General features: G+C 45.4%; 1 pseudogene; it reads left to right on the top strand.

The window, feature by feature from the left end:
* LOC115476894 overlaps positions 1-19,074 on the top strand; it is a 29,303-nt pseudogene extending 10,229 nt beyond the window's left edge.
* Positions 19,075-20,409: the final 1,335 nt, after the last annotated feature.

Below are 20,409 nucleotides of genomic sequence, written 5' to 3'. Positions count from 1 at the left end.
ACCTTCGCTCTGCACCGATCCGCTGAGCGCCTCTGGAGGAAATCTCGTACCCTTTCAGACTTCCTCCATTACAAATTCATGCTATCCTCCCTCCACTCCTCCCTATTCCGTGCAAAACAGGACTATTACACCCAATTGACCAATTCTCTCAGCTCCAACCCTCTCGTCTCTTCACCACCCTTAACTCCCTCCTAAAAGTGCCCCCCGCTCCTACTCCCCCTTCTCTCTCTCCTCAATCACTGGCTGACTATTTCCGCGACAAAGTGCAAAAGATCAACCTTGAGTTCACGACCAAGCCACCACTCCTCTTCACCCTTTAACCCTCTCCCTCAACCAACCTACCCAGGTCTCTTTCTCCTCTTTTCCTGAGATCACCGAGGATGAAACTTCCCGCCTTCTTTCCTCCTCGAAATGCACCACCTGTTCCTCTGATCCCATCCCCACCAACCTACTCAACACCATCTCCCATACTGTCACCCCCGCCATCTGTCGCATCCTCAACCTCTCTCTCTCCACTGCAACTGTCCTGATGCCTTCAAGCACGCCGTTGTCACACCTCTCCTCAAAAAACCTTCACTTGACCCTACCTGCCCCTCCAACTACTGCCCCATCTCTCTTTTACCCTTCCTTTCCAAAATACTTGAGCGCGCCGTTCACAGCAGCTGCCTTGATTTTCTCTCCTCTCATGCCATCCTCGATCCACTTCAATCCGGTTTTCGCCCTCTGCACTCGACAGAAACAGCACTCTCTAAAGTTTGTAATGACCTGCTCCTGGCCAAATCCAGAGGTCACTACTCCATCCTCATCCTCCTCGATCTTTCCGCCGCGTTTGACACTGTCAACCATGATTTACTCCTTGCCACGCTGTCCTCTTTTGGGTTCCAAGGCCCTGTCCTCTCCTGGTTCTCCTCTTATCTCTCCCCACACCTTCAGGGTACACTCCCATGGATCTTCCTCCACTCCCATCCCACTATCTGTTGGAGTTCCCCAGGGATCTGTCCTTGGACCCCTTCTCTTCTCAATCTACACCTCTTCCCTGGGCTCGCTGATCTTGTCTCATGGTTTTCAGTATCGTCTTTATGCTGATGACACCCAGCTATACCTCTCCACACCTGACATCACCGCGGAGACCCAGGCCAAGGTATCGGCCTGTTTATCCGACATTGCGGCATGGATGTCCAACCGCCACCTGAAGCTGAACATGTCCAAGACCGAGCTCCTCGCTTTCCTCCTAAACCCACTTCTCCTCTCTCCACTCTCTATCTCTGTTGATAACACCCTCATCCTCCCCGTCCCATCTGCCCGTAACCTCGGAGTCATATTCGACTCCCCTCTCCTCTCTGCGCATATCCAACAGACTGCCAAGACCTGTCGCTTCTTCCTCTTCAACATCAGCAAAATTCGCCCTTTCCTCTCTGAGCACACCACCAGAACTCTCGTCCACACTCTCATTACCTCTCGCCTTGATTACTGCAACTTACTCCTCACCGGCCTCCCACTCAGCCATCTATCCCCCTTCAATCAGTTCAGAACGCTGCTGCACGTCTTATATTCACCAAAACCGATATACTCATATCACCCCCTCCTCAAATCACTTCATTGGCTTCGATCAGATATCGCATAAAATTCAAGCTCCTCCTCCTTACCTACAAATGCACTCAGTCTGCGGCTCCTCACTACCTCTCCACCCTCATCTCCCCCTATGTTCCCGCCCGTAACCTCCGCTCACAGGACAAAGCCCTTCTCTCAGTACCCTTCTCCACCACTGCCAACTCCAGGCTCCGCTCATTCTGCCTTGCCTCACCCTATGCCTGGAACAATCTTCCTTTACCCATACGCCATGCCCCCTCCCTACCCATCTTCAAATCTCTGCTTAAAACTCACCTCTTCAATGCTGCCTTCGGCGCCTAACTGCTCGAGATATATAGAATGCCCCAATCTATCCACCCTATCAGATTAACTGTTCACTCGTCCTCTAGATTGTTCACTTGTCTCTAGATTGTTCTCTTGTCTTTTAGATTGTAAGCTCTTTGAGCAGGGACTGTCCTTCTATGTTTAAATTGTACAGCGCTGCGTAACCCTAGTAGCGCTTTAGAAATGCTAGTTAGTTAGTAATGAAAGAGCTCAGGCTCTCACACCAATTCTGCCTTGTCATAGATTCTGTGACTGGTTGCAGGGGGCCTGGCTATTGTGGGGTGGGTCCCTCAGTGATCACCCCACCTCTGACGGGTGGCCTGGAATTTGAGTACCGACACCTTTTTTTGCTAGAAAAAAACGCGCTGATTATAACTATATCTGTAACTAAAACTATATCATAATAACATAGTAAATGATGACAGATAAAGACCTATGTGATCCATCCAGTCTGCCTGACAGTCACACATATCTATCTACTCCACCAAGTAAAAAATAATCTATAAGTAAATCAGATCTGTTATAAATAAGCAAATGCTCTGTTGGGTGTAAGGGGCAATTCTGTAAAATTGGTCCTGACGTTTACGCATATTACCCTGATTCTCCCAAATTTAGGTGTGTTCCCAATTGGCACGGACAATTTAATTGAATAACAAGCCAATTAGTGCCAATAATTGGCTTTTTAACAAGCAATTATTGATATGAATTAGATTTATTGGGGACTGCTGTGCGTAGAGTTAGGCGCAGGATCTGCGCCTAAAATTTACACACAGTCCAAAGAAGGGGTGTGGAAATGGGAGGGTCATGGGTGTTTTGGGGTGGAACAGGGGTGTGGCCTCGAGTTACAAGTATAATTACAGAATAATAATGCTCTGCATGTAAACTTAGGTGCATTGCTACCAGTAGGGGGGTGTTTCAATAGACATAAAAACATAGAAACATGATGGCAGCTAAGGGCCAAATGGCCCATCCAGTCTGCCCATCCTCAGTGAACACTAACTTTTCCTTTTCCTAAGGATCCCACGTGCCTGCACCACACTTTCTTAAATTCTGACATAGTACTGCCTCCACAACCTCCACCGGGAGGCCATTCCACGCATCCACCACCCTTTCGGTGAACGATTCCTCCTAAGTCTATTTCCTCTTAACTTCATCATATGATCCCCCTCATTCTGGAGTTTTCCTTCATTTGAAAAAGGCTCGTCCCCTGTACATTGACACCACTGAGGTATTTAAATGTCTCTATCATAGCCTTTCTCTCCCGCCTCTCTTCCAGAGTATACATGTTGAGGTTCCTAAGCCTGTCCCTATATTTTATGGCAGAGACCACTTACTAATTTTGTATTCGCCCTCTAGACCCACTCCATCCTGTTTATATCTCAACTGGGGCATTCGGCACCAACTCGCACATCCACTCTCCTTCTGCAAACCAACAAGACCCATAAGCCACATTCCTCTGAACGAATTTGAAATTTATTAAGGCCACAGCCAGGCACTTTCAACATTCTATTTCACAAACTGCCACTTAATATGTTACAAAACTGGATAACTTCTTATAACATGTCAACCCATCAAAACCCTGGGTACACAGCTTTTCATCCCCAACGCGTTTTAACTCCCTTCCAGTTGTGCCGTCTAAGCACACCTCTTCCTATATGTGCTGTTTCTTATAGCACCCGATGATTATGGTGCATCCCAATTAAGGATGCACCCCGCAGAAGATCTTGGCCTCCCGGCCGTCCAAGCCAGGAGACAACCTATAATCACACTCAATTAACTGCAACCTGCCAACATACAGCGTAACCTTAAACTTCATCTTGAAAGTAACATTTTAGCAATTATTCACCAATAGCTAAGCACTATTATGTGCTGACATGCTGTGTACCCACTATAGTCTTACAATCACCGTCACTTACTGCCCAGCTGCGACAACTGCCCCTATCCAAGGGTGGGTGGGCCGGATCAGCTCCGTTAACCCTGCTGCTGCTCCTCACAATGACCCCTCCTTATGTCAGCAGCTTTTATCACCCTCTCTCTCCTCCCCCTCCCTCCCCTTAACCCTTTCCTTACCTATCTCCCACCTTTCCTCCTTCCTTGCAACACCTCTCTCTCTCTCCCCCCTCCCAATCCTACCCCTCGTTGTCCTTCAGCCCAGTTGTGTCCGGCCCCTCCTAATCGGATTGGCCTATTTCTTTCCGCAGGTTCGGTCTCCAGAAATGCACATAACACTCTAAATGGCATTTATACAAGGGCACTATCACCTCTTTTTTTCCTGCTGGTAGTCCTTCTCCTTATGCACCCAAGCATCTTTCTGGCTTTGACTGTCTCCTTTTTTACCTGTTTGGCCACATTAAGGTCCTCAAACACAATCACCCGAGTTCTATGTACAGTTAAACAAGATAGAAGGAACTAGTCTATGTTACAGAGAGTGCAACAAGCTCGCATGTAACAGAAGCGCATTTACAAAACATGATTGTTCCTATTTGTCTTTCTGTTCTTAGGTATATTCTGCCTTGGCCCCACCTCAGTGAAAGCCATCAAGGAAGGAGAAGTGCAGCACCCCTTCGATGCTCCATTCGTGTTTTCTGAGGTGAATGCAGATTATGAACGTTTCATTGTATATGACAATGGTTATATAGCGAAAACCTATACCGACACGAGCGCAGTAGGAAAATATATCAGCACAAAGGCTGTGGGCTCTGATGGGCGGATGGACATTACACTTAATTATAAGTATGCAGAAGGTATGAGAACCTGTATCCATTGTTTTTATCCCATATTGTTTTCTTGTTTATTTTCTAATTGCGTCTAAGAAGTTTTTTTTTTAATTATTGTTCATTCATTTTAACAATCAATAAGAGTTGTCCCTAATCGTGTATATGTTCTTGTTTTGGTGAGATCCAGTTGTTGTGCAACATATTGTGAACAGGAGTGATAGCCACATATTCCTGGTTCCCGGCAAGTTTTATTTTTTTTAAAGCAGGGGGGAAAACGCTGAGGGGCCTTTTGCTAAAATGCAGTAAGCAGTTAATCCTGAATTAGCATGCTGTAACTATACCGGAGCAGCATGGTGGCACATGGTAATTCATGCATAAACTGCATGCTGTGCTAGAGAGCAGGAACTGGGCGGGTTATGGGTGGAGAGTTGGGCGTGTATTGCACACTGTGCATAGAACTTAGCACATGCTATTACATATGCAGTCAGCACAGCTGCAATTTATTACCTCCTCAAGAGGAAATTTATATATTGTCCTATAATAATTCTCACCTCCAACGTTCTGACTTGCTGCCTGGGACCGTGGCTCATTCCGAGTTGGTCCGCTAGGCTCCGTAGATCAGGCTGGCATCACCGTAGCCATTATGATGTCAACTTCAGAACCCGGGGGAAAGAAAAACATGCCTCACAGCTGATCCATGTCCAGAGGAGGGTCGCTGGACATGGGCGGCTGGAGGGGGGGCAAGGGAGAGAGGAGGGTCACTGGACATGAGTGGCTGAAGGGGGGCAGGGGAGAGAGGAGGGTCGCTGGACATGGGTGGGCAGGGGGGGCAGGGGGAGAGGAGGGTCGCTGGACATGAGTGGCTGAAGGGGGGCAGGGGAGAGAGGAGGGTCGCTGGACATGAGTGGCTGAAGGGGGGCAGGGGAGAGAGGGGTCACTGGACATGGGTGGCTGCAGGGGGGCAGGGGGAGAGGAGGGTCGCTGGACATGGGTAGCTGCAGGGGGGGCAGGGGGAGAGGAGGGTCGCTGGACATGAGTGGTTGGAGGGGGCAGGGGAGAGAAGAGGGTCACTGGACATGGGTGGCTGCAGGGGGGCAGGGGGAGAGGAGGGTCGCTGGACATGAGTGGCTGAAGGGGGGCAGGGGAGAGAGGAGGGTCACTGGACATGGGTGGCTGCAGGGGGGGCAGGGGAGAGGAGGGTCGCTGGACACGGGTAGCTGCAGGGGAGCCGAGGAAAACCTTGCTAGCGCCCTTTTCATTTGTGTCAGAAACGGGCCTTTTTTACTAGTAATTCTATAACAGAATGCTTATAGGACAGGTGTACGACCCCTGTATACCCTGTCCTTCATTTCCTCCCCATCCTGTGTTCAGCGTCTCCCCCCTCTTTCCTGCTAGAGGCCGATCAAAACTGCTTTTCTTTTTCAGTTTTGCCTGAAACCGAAACTGCCACCCAAACTGTCTGAAAGATTTTTTTGGCCAAAACCAAAACTACAGCCAAAACTCATCATCTGGTTTCGGTCCGACTCAATTTTGGTTGCGTGAATGTGAACCAGTAAGGGCAACTCTGGGGATTGTCAGAGCTTGCAGTCTGCATTCGTTTGCTAAATCCCATTACCCAAAGCTAAAATATAATAATTTAAATAATGAAAAGACCATATTTTACCTCCAAGCAAAGTAGCCTCCACACACATGGACTGGAGCTAAGAAAAACTGATACTGAAAGCCACAGTGCTTTTACAGAGGCTGACTTTGTGCCTCACGCAGAGTGAAAACTGATGTCATAACTCCACGGACAGGCTAATTCCTTAAGGGGCTTATCATTCCAAAGTTACAGATTTAGGTTCCTGCTAAAAGTTTGTATCAAAACATTTATTCGGAACATTCTATTTATTTATGTGCAAGATCATAAACCACACTACTTGCAATTGCAGTACAAATAAAAAAAGAATAGAAAGAGCAGCCCCCCCCATCCCCCGGACTACCTTATTAACCCTGGTGGTTTACTGGTGTATCTCTATATTTCCTAAGCTATAAACCTCTATGTGTTGTTGTACAGGAGGAAAACGCCTCAACAGACTCCTGAAATTTACCTCTACGACTATCAGTTCATAGGAGTTCTATCTGTCATCACAAGCTTAAAAAACCTCCTCGACTTTATTGCTTATTATTGAGAGTCAAAACTCGCACTTATCTTAGCTTCGACCTGATGTTGCTCTCTTTAACGCTCTCTTTGCCACGGCCAACTCTGGTCCAGGTTTCTTGGCGTACTCTATAGCAACTGTAGAGTACGCCAAGACCACGGACCCTGAAGCAGGAAGTGGAAAAGATACCGAAACCTGGAGCAAAACTTTTCTGCGATTTGTTTTATGTTTAAATCATTTTTATTGGTAACAGACTGAATAATTCTTACAAGCAATTCTGTAGGTTCTGATACCAACATTTTAACACTTTAACTCCCTGTCCCTTCCCCTCCCCCCCCCACCCCTTCCCCGCCCCATCTTAATGTGAGACAGATACAACGATTATCATTCTCTTCCTATTACATGTTCAATAATTGACTTCTAGATTCAGAGGTCAGCGTTGCCAGAAACGGGCTCCATCTGTCCATAAAATGGTCAAACTCTGTACGTGGCTGCTCCTTTGTCTGTAGCCTTTCCATCCTCATGAGATTTATCATTTGATTTCGCCATGTCTGAATCGAGGGTCCTGTGATCTCTAGCCAGTCTATTAAGATAGTTTTCTTTGCCATCATAGTAGCTCTCTTCACGAAGGCCACATAGCCCTTAGGCCCAGGCCTACTAAGTTCTGGTTTGCCAAACAGTAATAGTGGCCCATACCTCCATTTTGCCTTCCATAAGCTCTCAATTTGCCTGAGTAGGTTGATCCAAAAGCGATTTGTTTTAAATTTGCTACACTGTAGTTTCATCGCATGCCCCCTAGTCCTAGTATTTTTCAAAGCAGAGTTGGAATCAGCAAAAGCAACTGGGGGGACCATTCCTGCCCCAACTATACCCCTAGTTCACTAGGGATTTTAAGATAGGGCCAGGGGCAATTTGGGTGGATGAGAAAAACTCGTGGGGTCCAGGAGGAAGGGCAATCCCACTCAGGGAAGAGGGGGAGGGAGGGAGTGAGGGAGACAAATGGGACAAAGCACACATTTTTGACTTCCACTGACAATGCATGGTCATTTTCGGCCAGAATTGAAACCGGGCACAAAAATGATGTTTCAGAACTGTAACTGAAACCAAAACCGAAATTTGATTGGCCTTCATTTGTTGCCTCCGCTGCCCCTGCCCTAACTCTTCCCAGACTCAGGCCAAAGTTCCAAGCAGCATGTGCCCTCTAAACGTGGGTTGACGCTCAAGCACTTCCACATCCTGCCCTCCCTCCAACACAGGGGGAGGGCGGGACGCGCAGACCCGGAGTCCGCTTGAAACTTTAGTCTGCATCCTGGAAGAGGTAAGGCAATAGCAGTGGGGGCGTAAACGCTAGCAGAGTGCCTAAGCGCGATTCTGTAAGTGGCATAAGGCTATATATGATGCTAAAAAAATTGACGCTGAAAAAACATTATTCCATAAGCCGTGCTTCAAGTTTGGCGTGATTCATAGAATAGTGCTTACGCCCGGGAATCACACCTAACTATAGGCATGGCCATTTGCACCAACTGAAATGTGGCAGAAATGCATGCGCCTACATTAGGTGCGTATCTCTGTTATTCTATAACAACATGCGTTAAACAACATGCATTAATTTTAGGGATGCCCCCATAATGCCCATGACCCTCCCATTTCCACCCCCTTTTTTCAGATCATGTGTAAATGCCAATTAAATCTAATTAGTGCCAATAATTGCTTGTTAAACAAACCAATTATTGACACTAATTAGCTCATTATTCAATTAAATTGGGCACACGCCCAAATTTGTGTCTGCAATTTTTAACAACTTTTATAGAATTAGGCGATAGCGTGTAACTGTAAGGGAGCATTCGCATGGGTGGAGCATGGGAAGGGCAAGGATGGGGCTCCTACTTATGCATATAACTTAGGGATTCGTTTACTAAGGTGTGCTTGCGATTTTAACTCATATTTCAAATCAGACTGGCGCTAAATGCTGAGACGATCATTATATTCCTATGGACGTCTCAGCATTTAGTGCCAGCTGATGTGTAGTGCAAGCTAAAAATGCTAGCGCACCTTAGTAAAAGACCTCTTTACTGTAGGTTATCTGACCCTTGCTCCATCAGGCCGCCCACTCGGGCTATGGCTGGTGTAATTGTGAACATGTAAATATTAGGCGCACTGATGCCAGGTTGCACTATTATTTTATAATGGAATCTATGTCTCTTTATGTGGGCATTGAAGTGCCTCGATGATGGTGTCCTGTCATAGAATCGCCTCCTTTGTGCATTATTAGTAACCAAGATGTAGAGCAATGGATGTCATCATCGGCCTGGTTCTTATTAGCCTATTCCTTCCACTAACAGGGTCTAGTAGAGAGAGAAGCGTCTATCAGAAGGCTTTGAAGATGATCCAAGAAAATCCTCATTTTAGGGCTATGTCAGCACAACCTAGCCCAGGGTCGTCAGCTGCCCCGGCAAGAAATCCTCACATTTCTGGGGAGATCACCTGGTCTGGAAGCCCTGTGGTTGGTGACAGTATCACAGGAACTTTGACTGTCAAGAACTTGAATGATACCTCAAAGAATGTGAAAATAAACAGGAGTGCTGCTTCCATTTCCTATACCAAGAGAGAAGTACATCAGATCTGGAAGGATTCACAGTCAGTTATTCTTTCTGCTAATGAAGGTACAATTCTAAAGAATTCAATACTACCATCATTTTGGGTGGGCCCACAGTAAGGATGGGTGGGCCTTTCAAAACTTCTCCCCCCATTTGTCCTGCATCTCTCCCTCTCTCGTTCAACCCAAATTCAGCAGTTGCTCTCCTCCTGTGGCCCAGCAGCCTCCCTGGTCTACCTCATTATCTTTGCCAGCACAGCAGTGATGCACTTCCGTTGCCTATGCTGGCCTCCAGGAAACAGTGACATCAGTGAGGGCAAGATGAGGCAGAAGGAAACCTGCAGGGCTGATGCTGGCAGTGGAAGTGCGTTGCTGCTTTGCCGGTGAAGATGCTGAGGTAGATCAGAGAGGGAGGGGAAGCTTCCGGACCATAGCAGGGGAATGCCAGATCCTGGGGCAGAAGAGAGCAGAGCGAGGTCACTGCCACTGAATGTTTTTGGTGGGCTATTTAAGATGGGCCTGAGTCAAGAACGGGTGGGCCTGTTCCTACCCAGGCTCACCCATAGCTACGCCACTGACTATCACGTATCATCCTTAATACACTTTTCAGCCTTGTTAACAAGTAGATTCGTTAAAGTCTGCTAATGTTTTCATTTTTGTTACATTTGTACCCCGCGCTTTCCCACTCATGGCAGGCTCAATGCGGCAGGCAATGGAGGGTTAAGTGACTTGCCCAGAGTCACAAGGAGCTGCCTGTGCCGGGAATCGAACTCAGTTCCTCAGTTCCCCAGGACCAAAGTCCACCACCCTAACCACTAGGCCACTCCTCCACAGTTTGATCTATGTAAATCACAGTTATTCTAAGATTGTGAGAGTAATTTTCAAAGTTTTTCATGGATAAAATTACTCTATACATTGGAACACTCTTTTAACCTTATAAACTTCATGTTATTTTCCAGTGAAGGAAATTGATATAATTATAACTTATGACATGTATAAAGATAATTTGACTAAGGACAATATGATCCAAGTGACAGCTGTGTGTGAAGATGATCAAATGGGAAGTATAATAGTGGAGAAAGTCATCACCCTAGCACAACCTCCTATCATCATTAAGGTAAACCAAAGCTCTATCCTGGAAATACTGTAACGTAATAGGGGAGGGTCTTTGCTTTAAAATGACAGAGAGAGAAGAACATATATATTATAGTTTGCTGGGTATGTTATAAGCTGTATTCATGTTTTGTATGTCTAAAAACTGGCATTTAGACATTCATATTGTATAAACATCCAAATTCCAATTTTATAAAGACAGGATATGGACATCTAAAACTGCTGTACATCCATATGAGAAGGAGGCGTAATCTGGATGTTTTTTGAATGGGACAAGGGAGGGGCCAAAATATGGACATCCAACCCCTATTGCAGAAGGTGTAGGGCCACTAGTACGTGCCACTAGCATTTGTACAAAGAGATGGATGTCCATATTTAGACCTGGTACTTACATAGTAACATAGTAGATGACGGCAGAAAAAGACCTGCATGGTCCATCCAGTCTGCCCATGACAAACTCATATGTGTATACCTTACCTTGAATTTGTACCTGTCCTTTTCAGGGCACAGACCATATAAGTCTGCCCAGCAGTATTTCCCGCCTCCCAACCACCAGTCCCGCCTCCCATCACTGGCTCTGGTACAGACCGTATAAGTCTGCCCTCCCCTATCCTCGCCTCCCAACCACCAACCCCTCTTCCCCCCACCTGCTCCGCCACCCAATTTCAGCTAGGCTTCTGTCTTGGTGACATAAAGGTGCTCCTATGGAGCAGTTCTCCACATGGGTAAGGAAGGTCACAGTAGGTATTTTTCTGTTTCTGGAGGTCTCACAATTGAAAACAAGAACCCCCCCCCCCCCCCCCCCCCCAGAAATTTTCAAATAGCTGCAATGGAATTTGCTTCTCTGCCCTGGTTCTCAGTAGATTGCTTAAGCATTAGACTATTCCTCTACATGGACAGCTTTGTGGCTATTATAATATGTTCAAAGGACCAAATCAGCCAGGCACCACTTTAAATGAATACTGGATTTATATAGCAAACACTTTGGGATGTCTAATATTCTTCATAGGCATCCACAAACTCCAGAGAATCAACACAAGTAAAGGGTTGGTCAATGAACCTCAGCAGTAATGCACTATGTTTAATCTACTCATGCACAGTGTCTTACATACTCAAGTCTTCACTGGTCCCTTGACTGTCACCTTCCTATGTTGTTTATGTTTTACAAAAAAAAAAAAAAGGAGGTAAAAACCCTCACGAAACCGTGAGATAGAAAGAAAAAAAGTGAGGAAAATGGATGAGGATACCAAAAATTGTGTTTATTCGCATAAAAAATCAAAATTAAAAAAATAACAATGGTTATATGAAGTATAAAACGGACCCGACACGGCCGTGTTTCGGCCCTAAGGCCTGCTTCAGGGGTCTTTACAACCTCAGAAAATGTATATCAAGGTATGTACTCCAAGGCAATTATCTGAGCGGAAAATCTCTAAGATCTGTGTACTCCTCTCTTCTAGAAAAACATATATAAAATGTGCTGAAAAGCACAAAAAGCGTATAATGCTTCTCTCCAAAGAGATGTCTACAATTATACGCTTTTTGTGCTTTTCAGCACATTTTATATATGTTTTTCTAGAAGAGAGGAGTACACAGATCTTAGAGATTTTCCGCTCAGATAATTGCCTTGGAGTACATACCTTGATATACATTTTCTGAGGTTGTGAAGACCCCTGAAGCAGGCCTTAGGGCCGTTTATGTTTTACAAAATCTTTTTGTGCATGAATAAACTTATCTTATGTTCTTCAAAATATTATCATCAAATTATTATTATACTCATCTTTAAAATGTAAACTCTGATCTAGTCGGCTTAGGGGCACTCTTCGACACGGCATGCGTTTTGCTAAATTGCTTTTTCAAGGAAGTCCCCTAATATTAGCCTCCGCTCATCCTGCCGACAGTTGCCATGGTTGTGCTGCAGTATACTGAACATGTGCACATCCAATTTAGAAATGGATTACCAATCATCAGTCCTTAAAAATCCCCCCAAAACTTGTTTCATGTTTCAAAGTCATCCTTGTTTTATAGGTATGATGTTATTGTTGTTGTTATTATTATTATTATTATTGCATTTGTATCCCACATTTTCCCACCTATTTGCAGGCTCAATGTGGCTTACAGAGTTTGGTTATGTCATAATCATTCCATGATATCAGAAACAATTAGTAACGTACAAAGATTAAGTGAGGGAGGAAAGAAGGAAGGAAGGAAGGTGTTAGGCAGAATAGAAGGTGGACGTTAATAACTGGGTGGGTTGGTGATGTAATTTTGTATGGCTTGTTGCATGGTCGAAGAATTCTCAAAATGACACTTCTCCTTGTCCACAGGTTCTTGGAGAACCCATAAAAGATAAGAAACTTAAAATAGAAGTCACAATTTTCAACCCTCTTAATGAGCAACTGAATGATTGCATTGTAACTGCAGAAGGCAGCGGCTTGACTGAGAAGGAAGTCAAAATGACGTAAGTTTGAAATGAACATCTCTTGACAATTTTATTGGATGGTTGGGTGAGAAGATTCCACACAGTTGATTCCATCATGATCATCTGCATGATAGTTATAATGTGGAATGGTTATTGTCTGCTCTTTCACTATAGCAGATGTTTTAAAAAATAGTAGTAACATTCTACCCAGACGTTATTGACATAATCGGTCTTTGGTCCATTTTTCTCTCTTACCAAAACAAGTTTGCCATTGGGCTTTGCACTTTGCCTCATGCATTGTAACATATTAAAATATGGGCATTGTGCAAACAATGGCAAGGTAGGTACAAATGGAAGAGCAATCTACGAACCCATATAGGGATTCTTCATTCGGGTAGCAAAATGGTGTAACACTAGATAAACGATATGTTGGACACTGTAAGCTCATTTTCAAAGGGGAATTCTCAGTGGGGTTTCCTTTTGAAAACTAAGCAGGCAACACACTGAATGCCCTCTTGAAGCAGTATGAATATTTAGAAATTACCAATGACACCTCAACAAAAGACGTTCTCATGTTTTCTCTCTTCAATCCGACACTGCTCTTCTTCACTGCTGGTAAAAAAAAAATATCTGCTTTCTCAGCAAATCAGGAACTTTTACTCACAATAAGGAGGGCATTTATCAGGGGACCTTTTAGATGGGATTCAAGATTGCCTTGAGTGTATATAGTATTTAGGGCTAGCAGAGCTTGCTCTGTAGCTGCCAGAGACGATAGGCCTCCAGATTGGACTGGTCTGTCCCCTCTTCTTCCCCCAAACACAAACATACACACTCCTGATGAAATTACAAATGGTCCTCACTCAGCAGGAAAATTCACCTCTGGTTATGAGTTGTCCTGGAAGACTCAGGAGATGGAGAAACCTGTGGGTGCAAAAATAAAAAGGTGAGAGGCATAAGGCTCTCCTTTCATTGGTGCCCCTTGGGTGGTGATAAATCTACTTCTTGATGGCATCGTTACCTGTAGCCTTGAGCTGCTACCTTGTGGTTTCACAACCGAGGCTGCAGGTGGAGAAATATGGAAACAGCTTCCAGATGAGAGTATTGTCATTGTGACTGATGAGTTGCAAGGACCATTGGTGTCAGAATTCAGGGTCCAGTACCGTTTCCCTTGCAATGTTTTTCCCACTCGTAATTGGAGAGTTGAAGTCATAGGTTGTTATTTTAGAAGCTCTTTTTTGTTTGGGTGTCTGAAAACTGGCATTTAGACATCCATATTGCATGAACGTCCAAATCCTGATTATATGAAGCCAGGATATTTTAACCCGGGTCCCTTGAGTCTCAACCCACTGGTCTAACCATTAGTCTACCCCTCTGTTCTGCATGGACATCTGTGCGGCCATGTTATTTAATAGATGTTGCTATGTTGCCACACAGATGTTTATGATTCTTGTTTTCCCCATTCATAATTTGGATGTTTCAGTTTGTAAATGAATGTTCACACTGGATATCTCCAACACATGGATGTCCATCTCAAATTCATTTTAAAACAGGCGGTATCCTATTCTAAAATACATGTGAGATGTACTTCCACGTGTGATGTACTGACTTGGAAGTCCATATTCTGAGTTAGACGTCCCTTCTAAAACGTCCTTCCACAGACTCCTAAGAGAGAAGCACTTTCATCAATTGAATGTGGTAGCCAGTATGCTAACAGCTGTGAACCAATGGTGAATAGTTTCCTGAGTTCTTGGATGGGACAAAGTTCTATGGGCAGTCAATACTTGAAATTTTGTAGCTTTCCAGACCTGAAATTTGTTTAATTCTTTTTACATTGGATGGCAGTAGGGGTCATTAGAAGGTCCCCAAAGAAGTGGTACAACAGAGAACTTTCTAGATGGGATTGGAATGTTTGTTGGGTTTTGGTTTCCCCAGATCTGTATAACTCCATCTACTGGAGAGCCCTTTCACAGTCTGAAACACGGATGGACCGAGAAAAAGATTATGGGTATTCCGGAATGAAACTATTTCTTTTTTTCCCCCCGTCTTCCTAATGTAGGTGGCCTGGTGACATGCATTCAACCTGGAGATACTCTGGGGACACCGCAGCGGGAAACTCGGAGAGGATATCTGGGGGGCGGAGTGTAGTCAGCAGGAGAGGAACACTGCGGTCCTGGCAAAAGATGTTCACTGGATTGTGGTCTCAATGCCTCTGTGCAGGGTGAGTTAAATGTTTATATTTCCTTCCCGGGCAATATGAGTGTGGCAGCTTTCAAGATGATAACTATAGTGAGAAGTGACCATTCTTCAGGCAGGTGAGCTAAATGCAGTAGGACGCTGATGCCACATGGCACCTCATATTCTTCCAGTCAACTAAGGGGAGACCTCAGTTTTTACAGGCACAGTTGAATTGATTCTGTTGACTTAGAAACCAAAAGCAAGTTCACAGTTGTTGCCCTCTGACCATTGTGATGAGCATAATCATGAATTTCCTTTTAGTATCATTTTGTTACATTGTAATATGTTTTGTTTTAGTCATAAACGCACTTAATTGTCACAACCACATTTATGTATAAAATACTGTAGCAAAACAGCTGGGTAATGGGTAGCTTATTGCACATGGCTGAGGGTAATAGTATTCTTGCTACCCACATCAAGACATATGGGCAGCCACTCAGTTGACCTTGTAGTAACGGAACTTGATTCGTTCAAATGACCTCTCATATGTCAGGAAACAAATTTTGGCATCTAAAGGGATTAGTGTCACAAACTCATATCAAAGAAGGTAATTTTGCATTATATGCAATCCTTGCTTAGTAGCTTGGCTGAAAATGTTCCTGATCATAGCTGCTTAATTTTAGGTCTGCTATTTTTAATGTAAATTTAGAAGCTAAATGACTTCCCTCAGTGTTGAATGCTTTTGAGATGACTATCACGCTTATTTTCGAAAGAGAAGGACACCTATCATTCGACACATGGGCGTCCTTCTCGCAAGGCTGCCCAAATCGGCATAATCGAAAGTCAATTTTGGCCGTCCGCAACTGCTTTCCATCACAGGGATGGCCAAAGTTCACGGGGGCGTGTCGATAGGGTAGCGAAGGCGGGACTGGGGCATGATTAAGAGATGGCCGTCCGGCCGATAATAGAAAAAAGAAGGGCATCCCTGACGAGCACTTGGCCGACTTTACTTGGTCCATTTTTTCTTGCGTCCAAGACTCAAAAAGTTGCCTGAACTGACCAGATGTCAACCGGAGGGAATCGGCGATGACCTCCCCTTACTTCCCCAGTGGTCACTAATCCCCCCCACCATAAAATACAAGTTGAAAAATACTTTTTGCTAGCCTCAAATGCCATACTCAGGTCCATCGCAGCATTATACAGGTCCCTGGGGCAGTTTTAGTGGGTGCAGTGCACTTCAGGCAGGCGGACCCAGGCCCATCCCCCCCACCTGTTACACTTGTGGTGGTAAATGTGAGCCCTCCAAAACCCACCACAAACCCACTATACCCACATCTAGATGCCCCCTTCACCCATAAGGGCTATGGTAGTGGTGTACAGTTGTGGGTAGTGGGTTTTGGGGGGGGGGGGGGCTCAGCACACAAGGTAAGGGAGCTATGCACCTGGGAGCAATTTGTGCAGTCAACTGCAGTGCTCCCTAGGGTGCCCGGTTGGTGTCCTGGCATGTGAGGGGAACCAGTGCACTACAAATGCTGGCTCCTCCATGACCAAAGGACTTGGATTTAGCCGTTTTTTGAGATAGACGTCTTTAGTTCCATTATCGGTGAAACCCGAGGTCGCCCATCTCTAAGGTCGGCGATCTCAACATTTAGGTTGACCATCTCTAAGGTCGACCCAAATGTTGAGATTTGGCGTCCCCGACCGTATTATCGAAACAAAAGATGGACGCCCATCTTGTTCTGATAACCCGCCCTTTCGTGGCGCCATCCTTAGAGATGGGCACCTTATAGATGGGTGCCCCCATTAGCTTATGCCCCTCATATGTCATTATGTCTGGTATGCACTTCAAACATAATTTTATTCAGGTAACCATCATTTGTGGGGGGGGGGGGGGGGATTTGAAAGTATAGGATAGTTTTCTTTCCTGATTTAGGGTCTTTTTGACAAGTGGATCTTGTCTCCACCAGGGACTTGCATTTTTGCATAGATGCTGCAAAGGATGCTGGTTTTGTGGTGTATTGCTAGGGGTTATGGCACATCACTTCATTGCTTGATTACCAAGGACAGTATGGATCACGAGGCTTGTGAGATGATAATATTCTGATATTATAGCCTTTGTGTGGTAGAGATAATTAATTAGCCATTATTAAAATGTATTGTGGTTTCAGACTTACTTTAGGAATGTATTGCACTATTACTATAGGAATGTATTGCACTACTTACTATTTTATGGTTTAATATTACTGCTTGGGTGCAGCATGTCCCAAACGTTGATTACACAATTTGATTGCTGACTCCTTGTTCCAAGAGGTCTCTATTCTGGGGTCTAGACCCCGGAATGAAACTTTAAGGAGTGCAAAAGCTCAATTACCTTTAGCAATTGGAAACCAGCAGCATGAACCCAATTGCATACCTCCCGATCCTGACCTGGGTGTCATTAAGCAGTGAGTGTGGTAAAGTTCTTATTAAGAGGTGGATACAGATACAATGGCTGATGCTCTAAGAATAGAATCCTATATAATAATTCTCACCTCCAACATTCTATGCGTCTGCCTGCCTGTGTCCGTAACTTTCTTCACAGATGTGCTCCGAAGCCCTGAGGGTTGGCGGCGGGAAGGGGGGCTTGAGAGGGTCGCGGCAGGGGAGGGGTCCAGGGGTCAGGAACTCTGAGGGGGGTTCAGAAATCGGAGGAAGGGGGGTCTGCAAATCAGAGGGAGGGAGGCAGGGAGGTGGGGTCCAGAACTCGGAGAGAGGGAGGGGGGTCTGCAAATCAGAGGGAGGGAGGCAGGGAGGTGGGGTCCGGAACTCGGAGAGGGGAGGAGGGGTCTGCAAATCGGAGGGAGGGAGGAAGGAGGGTGGGGTCTGGAACTTGGAGAGCAGGAGGGGTCTGGAACTCGGAAGGGGGGGGGTCTGGAATTTGCAGGGGGGAGGGGGGAGGGAGGGGTCTGGAATTTGGAGGGAGGGAGGGGGTCTGGAACTGGGGGGGTCAGGATCTTGGAGGCAGGGACGAAAAGGGGAGGAGTGGAATGCACCACCTGTACAAAAACTAAAAACAAAACGGGGGGACGACCCTGGAATTCGGAGGAAGGGGGGGAACAACGACCCTGGAACACGGAGGAAGGGGGGACACTGGAACTGGGTGGGAGGGAGGGGCCCCAAGCACACATTCTCTCTCTCACAGACACACTCGCACACAGTCTCACTCTCTCTCTCGTCACACAGTCACTCTCAAACACACTCTCTCAAACATACACATCCAAGGAAAACCTTGCTAGCGCCCGTTTCAATTGTGTCAGAAACGGGCCTTTTTTACTAGTAATCATATATGTTAGGGAAATTGTATATTCAAAGACAATAGTGGCTTGTTGCATTACGGGTTTCTCCTTCACAGAGGCATTTCGTTGGGGTAACTTTATCATGAACGTTTTATCATGAAGCAGATGTTGTCTAGGTAGGTCAGGATCTCCAAGCCTGAAAAAGTTTGGCAGCAGCTTATTGTGCATGTGTTGCTGTGGTAGGCTTCTAATTTTGTCTTTTACTGGGGTGGGTAGATGAGTAGCAATGACTAGGAAGCAAGCAAAGAATTCTGGGTACCTCAATGAACATGTCTTCTGGATGGGGGGGGGGGGGGGCCCAATTCATTTGCAGATTCATTTTTCGTAGAAAGAGCAGAAAAGGGCTGGTGAGTTTATTGTGCTGCAGAAGGTTGGCAGTTTGACTTGCCCGTTATTGAACAGTAGGATTTTAACACAGTGAGGCTACCCAATTCTTTGAGTCTCACTCTTTCCCCATATTATGGCAGCTACTGGTCGAGGTTTTCTGGTGCTATCATTCAGCCCACTGATAGATGGAAATCGGAGACCAATGTTTCCTACATCAAGCCCTGGCAGGAATAGGTGTTTATTTAGTAATAGTTTTTTTGTTTTGTTTTTTAGATCTTCCACTAAGAGGGAGAACTGCCTGGATTCTTGGGCATTCTGTTATATTTTGAGCACATAAGTGAGCCTGTCTGAGATCATATGACTGTCATTAGGGTCTTGCGGATTCTCAGTATGATGATTTGGTCAATGGGGAACACACTGGGATCAATTGCTCCCCTTGGCCTAACTCAATTCAGTAACTGGCTCACCCAATATGTTCATTATGGGGAAGTTTCTGTGTTTTCTAAGTGAGGTGGGAAACTGGACATTGCAAAAGGCACTGAGCTGACCTAGAAGAGAGCCAGTGGAGCCAGCTCAATGAACATTCTTGTGTCGGTCAGAAACCTTGATGCAATGGAGACTCTTCTGAACGCAGTGGTAGCAAAGAAAAGGTATAGCAACAAGCAAGCATCTCTATTAATCTATCAAGGCCCTTCCAGATCATGCTTGAAGAGATACGTGGCTCTGACTATGAAGAGGCATTGTCATTGATGACGTCACTATGAAAAAGGGGACTGTCCAAGGAAGGTGGATATAAACTTAGGTGACCATGACTTACACTAACGGTCTTACCAGAAAGTAATCGATGCTGTTAGGAAGGACCTAATATGATTCCTAGACTGATAGAAGGGCACACTGGTTTCAAAATCAGAAAATCTTATCTGCAAATTGGCTCTTGGTTGCAGTTTCATGATGGTCAGTGAATCTCTCACAGTTGGGCATTGGATTGTTCTGGCTTCTTTATTGGAATGATTTGGTTTTTCAGACATTGGGCAGATGACCCTCAATAATGCCTTTCAGGAAGCCTTGGAACACATATTGGTTCAGTGATCAAGGTTCATGCTTTGCTGGTAGGACATAGACTAGTCAGTGACAGTCCAGTGCTTATTGGAGAAATTCAAGGCATTTCTTACTCAGCACAGTGTTGATATACCCTCAGAAGCAGCCATCCCTCCCACTTACCTTCTTATTTTCATTTTTTCTACTGCTGCATTTGTTCATTTGATTTATCTCACAACTGAAAGGGGGGGGGGGGATTAAAAAAATACAAGCCATTTCTTGTTCATGGCATCTTGATGTGACTTGTGCAGCTCATCGAGCAAACAACATTGCAACATACTGGGGATCATTGATATGACCAGGTGCAGTCATATCTGAAGATGGTGACCCAGGTGGGACATGGCAGGGTTTTAGGACATGGCAGTATTTGGCTGGCTTATGGGAAATGGGACTTGATATACTGCCTTTCTGTGGTATTTTGCAACTGCATTCAAAGCAGTTTACATATACAGGTACTTTTGTACCTGGGGCAATGGAGGGTTAAGTGACTTTCCCACAGTCACAAGGAGCTGCAGTGGGAATTGAACCCAGTTCCCCGGGATCAAAGTCCGCTGCACTAACCACTAGGCTACTC

Source organism: Microcaecilia unicolor, chromosome 8, assembly GCF_901765095.1.
Source record: "Microcaecilia unicolor chromosome 8, aMicUni1.1, whole genome shotgun sequence".
NCBI lineage: Eukaryota > Metazoa > Chordata > Amphibia > Gymnophiona > Siphonopidae > Microcaecilia > Microcaecilia unicolor.
This window is presented reverse-complemented; position numbering and strand designations above follow the sequence as displayed.